We start from the raw sequence: 10,178 nt of genomic DNA on the forward strand, positions 1-10,178 counted from the left end.
ATGTCTGTCTCCAGACCCTGAAGACATAAAAAGAAAGGGAGAACATGGGTCTAGTCCCTATTTGTCTATTTTTGTTGATTATGGGTGAAGTGGTGGTGGTGGGGTCATATCACACACGTATGGGCAGAAAATAAATTGATCCGAATTTAGATCAAGCTCACCAAATGAAACTGTTTTCTTTTGTACTGTCCCATATTGTTCTGGGAGGTAAAAGTCTAGTTTTTGAGTTAAACTATTTTGTTATGGGTAAAGGAAAACATCAAAAGCAATACTTATATAACACAGAAAAACATAAAAAGACTTCCTTTAATAGAGACAGGTAATTCTAATACTTGTCTGCATCCATTTTTTAAAGCATTTGACTATAGAGTCCCAGAAGAAAATCCACTCCAGCTATCACAATGCTTCAAAAGTACTTTACATTACTGGCAGACAGCACAAACTGGTTTTCAAATGGGCATCAACTCTGTACCTTCAAGCGATCATCAACCAGTGGCAGCTACCAGAAACTAATTTTTTTATTGAAATTTTTGTTTGTGAACAGCTCAAACAGTGTTAATCATCTTTTTACCCCTGTCACCACTGGCACCCTCCTATAGCCCCCTGCCCCCACTGGAGCCCATATACTCTGCCATTCCTGTTAAGGCCTACTGGCTTATCAGTATCCCTAGCCATTCCCCAGTGCAAGTCCGTTCACTGAGTCTAGCTAGCCTATCTAGAGTCCCTTGTTTTAGGAAGATCAGCTCTTCTTTATCTAGCAGCAATCAGTTGCCAACATTACTTCAGATAAGTTTGAGGTCTGTTGTTCATTTTCCCAGTTCTATGTTGGGTTATTGTGTGCCGGAGTTTGCATGGGACTTGTGTATGCTGACACCACTGCTATAGAATCATATGAGCAGGTTCCCAGGAGATTGTAGAACTATGTTTCCATATGGTCAAGCACCTCCTCCCTGGCTATTACAATCTTTCTGCCCCCTCTTCTGCAAAGGTCCCTGAGCCTTGGGTGGGTGACGTTAAATAAGGGGGTCCTATCTAATGACCATCATTCAGCAGATTCTTGATCTCTACACTTTGGCCATTTGTGACCTTTTGTGTTCCTGGTCCTCCACTGCATGAGGAATCTTCATTATTGAGAAATGAGAAATTCAACAGTGCCCTCTTCTTTAATCCCTGTTCTATGTTCCATGAGCCTTAGGTGTAGAGGTTGAATTGCAGATGTGTCGCTTAGGCCTGAGCAATTCATAGACAATGTCCATGTGTGATCAGTTGTGGTACTTGGTAATAGTCGCTGACTGGTGCAAAATGAGCTTCTTTGATGAGTGATGACTGGGATATTTGTCTGTAAATATTATGATACACATTTTGCACATAGTAAGAAATCACATTATTCTGGTGATGTGACAGTCCTGGGGTTTTCTCTAAGATCTATGGCCATCCCATCCATGTGTATTAGGTTATGTTTACATTGCAACACTTGAGTTTCCTTCCTTTGAGTGGGCATGCAGTCAAATTAGGTAGCTGTTGATTGTCCCCAAGATAAAAGTGCCACTGCTGCACCAATGTCATATGCTATGTGGGCCATTGATATGGTTATTTGGCCTTGAAGCTGGTGTTGGATCATCCATTGATGTTTTCCCTTGGCACCTCCATAGCACTCTCCAAAGCATGAGAGGTAGTCTTCAGTAGAAGTGGCTGGATGTCATTTGCAGCTCTATTGCTCCAAATCCTGTGTCCGAAGTATGTTCTGTCTTTGGCAGTAGGGTCTTACCTTCACGTTCTGGGAGGCCATCAAGGGCTGTGGAAATAGCCTGAGTAATTTTGGGAGTCGTGCCCAACAATTCAAAGGAAGGCATCTCCGGTGTGGCACTGTTTCTTGTTATGTAGCCTTTAGCTATACACATGGACTCATGTAGAGATAATGTATGTGTAATTTGTAAGTAGGTTGTTGGACTAATATGGCTCTCACTAGTTTTTAAAACTAGCTGGGTATTATATTTATCTCCTCTTTCTCTCTCTCTCTCTCTCTCTCTCTCTCTCTCTCTCTCTCTCTCTCTCCCTCTCTCTCTCCTTTCTGCCATGGTTTCCCCATTTAAAGTGCTGCCATTTTCCCCATTTCTCCCTTGATAATACCCATCACCTCTGGTCCCTCCTCTCTTGAGTTCCTTCTTTCCCTTTATCCCCAGGCTTCCTTGTATAACCTTCCATCCCCCTCCCATTTAAATAATCCAATTTTTATTCATTTCTCCCTTGGTAACATCTGTTTCCTACTGTTCTCTCTCAGGTTGTTTCCTTTCCTTTGCCTCCCTCATCAGTGTTCATTATCTTGGTTCCTATAGTTATGTCTGGATACATACTCATAAGGATTTGGTACTAGGATCCACATATGAGGGAGAACATTCATTGTTTTTCTGAGTCTGTGTTACTTGACTTAGTATAACAGTTTCTAGTTCCATGCATTTACCTGCAAATTTCATGATTTCATCTTTCTTTACCAGTGAGTAGAACTCCATTGTGCAAATGTATCACATTTTCATTATCCACTCATGAACTGAGGGACACTTCCATCTCTTAGCTACTGTGAAAAGAGCAGGAACCAACATGAATGTACAAGTGTCTCTGCAATACGATGAGTCCTTTGGTATATGCCAAGGAGTGGTATAACTGGGTCAGATGGTACGTTCACTTTTAGTTTTTTAAGAGTTCTTCACAATGCTTTCCAAAGGGGATGTACAAGTTTGCAATTCCACCAGCACTGGATGAGCATTCAAATTTCCCCACATCCTCTACAGAATTTGGTATCATTTGTTCAGTTAATCTTAGCCAGTCTGACTGGGTTAAGATGAAATCTTAAAGTGATTTTAATTTGCAATTCCCTAATTACTAACGATGTTGAACACCTTTTAAGATGCTTCTTACTCATCTTTATTTCTGCTTTTGAGAACTCATTGTTCAGCTTCTTAGCCAATCTTTTAATTGGGTTACTGCCTTTCTTGATTATTTTTTGAGTTCATTATATATTCTGGATGTTAAACCTCTGTCAGATGTGTTGCTGGTGAAGATTTTCTCCTACTCTGTGGGTATTCTTTTCATTTCCTTGGTTGCTTTCTTTTGATGTACAGAATATTTAGGATAATGAGGTCCCATTTCTTGATTGTTGACCCTATTTCCTGAGCAATTGATGTCCAGTTTAGGAAGTCCTTTCCTACACCTACATCTTTAAGTTATTGCTGATGTTTTCTTCTAAAAGATTCAGAGTTTCAGGTTTCACATTGAGGTCTTTGATCCATTTGGAGCTGACTTTTGTGCAAAGTGAGAGATGGTGTATATTTTCATTCTTCTACAGGTTGAGATCATTTTGCCAGCACCATTAGCTGAATATGCTGTCTTTCCTCCAGTGAATGTTCATGGCCCCTTTGTCAAATATCAGGTGGCTGAAATTCCGTGTACTGTTATTTGGATCTTCAATTTTGATCCATCGACTTACAGGTTTTTTTGTACCAGTACCATGATGTTTTTATGACTATAGCTCTGTAGCATAATTTAAAATCTGGCATAGTAATATTCAGCATTGCTCTTAATACTCAGGGTTGCTTTGGCAATCTGGAGTATTTTGTGCTTCCATATAAATTTTAGGATGATATTTTTTTTCAATTCTAAGAATAATGTCATGGGGACTTTCATTGTCATTGCACTGAATCTATAAATGACTTCTGGTAGGATGGCCATTTTCACAATATTAATTCTTGTGATCTATGAGCATGGAAGACACTTTCATCTTCTGGTGTCTTCATGATTCTCTTTCTTTAAAGATTTAAAATTTTCATTGTAGAGGTCTTCAATGTCTTTGTTCAGGTTTATTCTGAGATATTTTATTTTATTTGAGGCTATTGTGAAAGGGAGTGTTTCCATGTACTCTTTTTCTGGTTGCTTGTTATTGGTATATAGAAAGGCTACTGAATTCTGCAGATTAATTTTGTAACCTGCCACTTTAATGAAAGTGTTAATCATCTCTAGGAATTTTCTGGTGAAATTTTTTGCATCTCTTAAATATAATATATTATCTGCAAAAAGGGATAATTTGACCTCTTCTTTTCCAATTACTACTCCTTTAATTTCCTTCTCCTGTTTTATTGCTCTTCCAAGAGCTTCAAGCATTATATTAAAAATGAGTGGAGATAGGAGACAGCCTTGTCTGGTTCCTGATTTTAATGGGAATGCTTCCAGTTTTTCTCCATTTAGAATGTTGGTTGTGGGTTTATTGTATACAGTTTTAATTATGTTGAGGTATGTTCCCTCCAGTCCAATTCCCTCTAGGACTTTTAACTTATATGCATGTTGAATTTTTATTCAAAGGTCTTGTCTGCATCTATTGAGATGACCATGTGGTTCTTGTCTTTGACTGCATTTATATAATTTATGACATTTACTGATTTACGTATATTGAACCATCCCTGCATTTCTGGATAAAGCCAACTTGATCATGGTGGATGATCTTTTTGATGTGTGTCTGTATGGGGTTTGCAAGTATTTTGTCAAGAATTTTAATATCTATTATCATTAAGGATATGGGTCTATAGTTTTCTTTTTTGGTTTCTTTCCCTGGTTTGGGCATTAGAGGGATGCTGGCTTCGTAGAAGGAATTTGAAAGTTCTCCCTCTGTTTATATCTTTTTGAATAGATTAAGTAGCATTGGATATAGATCTGCTTTAAATGTCTGGTAGAATTCTGCTGTAAATCCATCTGATCCTGGGCATGTTTTAGTCCGAAGGGTTTGTATTACTGTCTCAATTTCCTTATGTGTTATGGGTCTGTTTAAGCTGTTGATCTTGATTTAGGTTTGTTGATTCCCATGATTTTAGATACACATTCATTTCTTTATGGTTTTCAAATTTAGTAGCATATAGTTTTTTTCAAATATTCCCTTATAATGTTCTGCATCTTTTTGGTGTCTGTTTTGATGTTTCCCTTTCACCTCTGAGTTTTCTTTGATTTGGAGGTGCTCTTTTATTCGTTTGGTTAAGTGGACTAAGGATCTGTCAATCTTTGTCATCATTTCAAAGAACCATCTCTTGGATCCATTGATTCATTTTATTGTTTTTTTGTTTCTATTTCATCAATTTCTGCTCTGAGTTTAGTTATTTCTCCTTATCTGTTGGATTTCATTCATTGTTGCTTTTCAGTCATCTTGAGATTCAATATTAAGATATTTATTTGTGTTCTTTCTGATTTTTTAATGTAGGCACTTAGAGCTATACACGTCCCTGTAAGGACTGTTTTCAAAGTGTCCCAGAGGTTTTGTTGTGTTGTATTGTTCTTCTCACTTAGTTTCAGGAATACTTTCATGTCTTTTTTAATTTTTCCTTTGACCCATTCGTCAATCAGGAGTGTGTTGTTTAATCTCTATGTGTTGATGTAGTTACTAGCATTTCTTCCAGTGTTGATTTTAAGCTTTATTGCATTGTGGTCTGATAGAATGCATAGAATTATTTCAAACATTTTGTATTTGTTGAGGCTTGTTTTATGCCCCAGGATGTGGCCAATTTTATAGAAAGATTTTAGGGTGCTGAATAGAAAGAATATTCTTTGGTGCTTGGGTGGAATATTCAGTAGATGTCTGTTGGGTCCAATTGATGTATGGTATTGTTTAAATGAAGTGTCTATTTATTCTCTTTCCTTTTGACCTATTTAATAGAGACAATGGGGGATTGAAGTACCTTACTATTAATGAGGTGGGGTTAATCTGGGTCTTAAAGTCCTGTAGTAATGTTTTTATGAAGTTGGACAGACCAGACTTTGGTGCATATATGTTCACAATTTTATTATCTTCTTGGTCAAATGTTCCTTTGATCAGAATGAAGTGGCCCTTTTTATCTCTTCTTATTAGTTTTAGTTTGAAGTCTATTTTTCCAGATATTAGAATTGCAACTCCTTCTTTTTTCTTAGCACCATTTGGTTGGAATATATTTTTTCCATCCTTTTACCTTAAGGTAGTGATTTTCTTTAAAGGTGAGATGGGTTTCTTGCAGGCAACAAAAAGATGGGCTTTGTTTTTTAATCCATTCAACTAGTCTGTGTCTTTTGACTGGGGAGTTCAGTCCATTGACATTTAAAGTTATTAATGAAAGATGAGTATTGATTCTTGTCATTTTGATTTCTCTTTGCATTCTTGGTCTAACTGTGCATTTCCACTGCCAAACCTTCATTTAGTTTCATTCTGCTGCCCATTGGGTATAGTCATTCCCTTCTTCAGCTCTTTGTATTGCTTCAAGGATTCTCTGAAGTGCTGGTTTTGTAGGCATGAATTCTTCAGCCTATTTATGTCAAGGAAGATTTTTCTTTCCCCTTCAACTATAATAGACATTTTGGCTGGGTAAAGTATTGTGTGTTTGTATCTGTGGTCATTTAGAAGTGGAAATAGTTTGTCCAGGCTACTCTGGCTTTCATGGTGTGCACTGAAAAGTCAAGTGTAATTCTGATGGGTTTTCCTTTATATGTGACTTGATTCCCTTTTGAAGCTTTCAGTATTCTCTCTTTGTTCCGTACATTTAGTGTTTTTAATGATATGCCATGAAGATTTTACTTTTTGGTCCTATATATTTGGTGTTCTATGTGCTTCTTGTATTTGTATAGGCATGTATTTCATTAATTTTAGGACATTTTCTTCTACAATCCTGTGAAGTTCTGGTCCATACCATTATCCTGAAATTCTTCTTCCTTTATGCCTATGATGCATAAATTTGGTCTTTTTATGGTGTCATACATTTCTTGCATATTCCATTCTTGTTTTTTTCTTAAATTTTTTCATAATCTATGCTTTAGCTGTATAATTCATCAATGTTATCTTCTAGTCTCGATATACTGTTTCCGTTTTATTCATTCTATTGGTAAACCTGTCGTTTCTAACTGGTTTATTGAGTGTTTCACTTCCTTTTTCATTTCTGCCTATTTTTAAATATTTTTTATCTCTTCTGAATTCACTCAGAAGTTTATCCCTATCTTCTTTTATTCCTTTTTGTGTTTTTAAAATTCATTGAATTATTTTATCATGTTTATAATTGTTCTTTTGAATTACATGTCCTATGTTATCTCTAGAAGGTTCTCATTGTACTCTTCTACAGGAGTGTTGGTACTTGGAGGGGATATATCATCTGGATTTTTTTGCTGTGACTTTGGAATGTGGATTTCTTTTGTAGTTTTTTATTCTTGTGTGAGACTCAAGTCTTCCTTTGTTGAGTTATGTCTGTTTGTACACTTTGTGTGTTTTTGTTGTTTACTTTTTAGTTATGAAATGCTGGTTGGTCTAGGCTTCAGGTTCTCTCCTTTGATTTTATATTGGAGGGGCTAGATGGCTTTAGTCCTGCTGCTCAGGAGTTACAACAGAGGCCCAAGTCATGTGAAGATCAGATGCTCTCAGTCTTCCTCCTAAGGTCTGGATCCTTCTAGTCAGCTAGGAAGGATGCTTGTCTTAGGAATCTCAGGCACACCAGGGGTGAACACCCAAGGATGGAGGCTGGTCTCAGGTATGCAAAGGCAAGTTTGGGGTGGAGGCAGGCTGTGAGAGTTCTAGGGAAATAGACTGAAAAATTGGGTTTGTTTGGGTGCAAAGGATCAGGAAGCAGTGGGGAGTCTGGCACAAGAGATTAGTCCAGAGGTCTGGGGTGTCAAGAGAAGGGGCGGGCCAGTGTCCAATCTAGAAAGAGAAATAGAATGTGGGAGATGGGAGGTTGAATCAAGTTGTGGGAGTCAAGGTGCAGTGGGTGGGGTCAAACTTGCCAGGGAAGGATGCTCGCTCAGGAACCACAGGAAGGTTGGGTGTGGGACAGCCAGGGATGAAGGCTGGTATCAGGTATGAAATGGTGAAGTGTGTGAGGGGACAGGTTTGAGGGCTCCAGGGGTCTAGACTGAAGAATTGGGTTGGTCTGGGTGCAAAGGGCCAGGAAGCAGCAGGGACTGTGGGCCAAGAGGTAGTCCAGAAGTCTGGGGTGCCAAAAGAAGAAGAGGGCCAGTTCCCACACTAAAAGGAGAAAAGGGATGTCTTGTGCATCCATTTAATCAAAATTGTCACAGCAGTGGAGAAACAAACTAGAACATTGTTAGAGCCAAACAATTTTTTGCCAGCCACTTTTCTGAATTGTACTATATACCCAGTCACAGTTTATCAGGGAGCTCAAGAAAGGAACTCAGGGAAGGAACCTGGATGCAGGAGCTGAAGCACAGGCTGTGGAATGCTCCTTACTGTCTTGTTCCCCTGGCACGTGCTCAACCTGCTTTTTTATACAACATAGGCCCAACTGCCCACCCACAGTGGACTGGGCCCTCCCACATCACTCAATAATCAAGAAGCCCCACAGACATGGCCACAGGCCAGTCCATTGTAGGAAATTCCCCAATTGAGGCTCCCTCAACCCAGGTGTGTCAAGTTGATACTAAAGCTATTCAGTACAAACAATAATTATTATAACAATAACAATACCCTGCATTTCTATAAACTTACTCAGACCCCTAACAAACTTGTTTAAACGTTATTATTCCTTCCATTCTGGAAATATCCAGCCATCTTAATCTTACTAAATTTGACTTTCCAAACCTTTATCTTTTTGTTGATACCCTAAGACATAACATTTCTAAACAAACCCATTATTTGTTGTGAGACTCCACCAATAACTAGTATTTCATTTTTTTGCACATACAGATAGATGAACAATCATCTTAAACATATTAGTAAAATGTAAGTTTGGTAAAGGTATGGACCTTGATGTATCTGTTTGTTGGCTATAAAGTAACAATAGTGGTAAAATGTTTAACATATTTCCTGGAATAGAAGTAATTGTTACTTAAAATTAGTATATTTTTAAGTATTAAGAACCATAATATATACCTAAAGAACTCATCCTATTGTAGAGACACTTGTACATCTATGTTTGTTGCTGCTCTTTTCACAAGAGATAGAGATGAAAGCAACCTAAGTGTCCCTTAACTGATGAGTGGATAATGAAAATGTGGTTCATTTATACGATGGAGTTTTACTCAGCAGTGAAGAAAGATGAAATCACAAAATTTGCAGGCGAATGGATGGAACTAGAAACGGTTATACTAAGTGAAGTAACAGAGACTCAGGAAAAAAAATGACATATGTTCTCCCTCATATGTGGATCCTAGCACCAAATCCTGATAAATGAGTATGTATCTAGACATAACTACAGGAACAAAGATAATGGAAAGGAACCAGGGAGGTAAAGGAAAAGAAAGAATCTGAAAGAGAAGAACAGTAGGAAACAGGCGTTAGTAAGGGAGATATAGATAAAAATTGGGTTACTTTAAGGGAGGTGGGGGAGGGAAGGGTATACAAGGAACCTAGGCAATAAAGGGAAAGAAGGAGCTCAAGAGAGGTAGGACCATAGGAGAAGGGTATTATTAAGGGAGAAATGGGAAAAATGGGGGCACCTTAATTGGGGAAACTATGATGGAAAAGTTAGACAATATGAGAAATCAATAATGCCTAGCTAGTTTTAAAAACAAGAGGGAAGATTATTACTCCTACAACCTACTGACAAATTATACATACCAGATCAAGAAATATATGTCTAGGTAAGGTTTATCTGAGAACAACTGGTCTTTTCCCAAGCTTTATCTACATGATATATAGTAATTAAAAGTATCAGACTGGTGGAATTAAACTTCTTGGATGTTTAACAGATGTACTTTGAGGCTATATTTTACTAATTTGGTCAGAGGGACATAAAGGACAGTTTTTGCTCCTTGCCCTCTTAGGTCGACTAAGCTCCAGGGAACTATGAGCATCTCTCAAAATGTCCTGTAACTGGGGTGAGTCACCTATCCTCTTGATCAAGGAGGCTGCGGAGACCCCGCGAAATGGACTTGAACCAGTGTCCAGACTACAAAGAGGGTCAACACAGAGGAAACATTTCCTCCATGCTTCCAAGAGAAGCCAGCCCCGATCGAGCAGGACCTTTGACTTATCTTCACATAGACAGAACTGGTCAAAGAAAGGATCCAGGGGCTCCTCTCAAGCCCATGTAACCCCTGAGGAACAGATCCTCAAACAGCCTTAAGAGTAAAAATAAAGTGGTTTATCTGGGCCAACTGTATGGCCTTAAACACCCAAAAAGGAAAGTATAACCAAGGACTAAAGGGGCCAATATAATTTTTTAGGAGTC

Source organism: Nannospalax galili, unplaced genomic scaffold (assembly GCF_000622305.1).
Source record: "Nannospalax galili isolate Female #2095 unplaced genomic scaffold, S.galili_v1.0 scaffold1534, whole genome shotgun sequence".
Classification (NCBI taxonomy): domain Eukaryota; kingdom Metazoa; phylum Chordata; class Mammalia; order Rodentia; family Spalacidae; genus Nannospalax; species Nannospalax galili.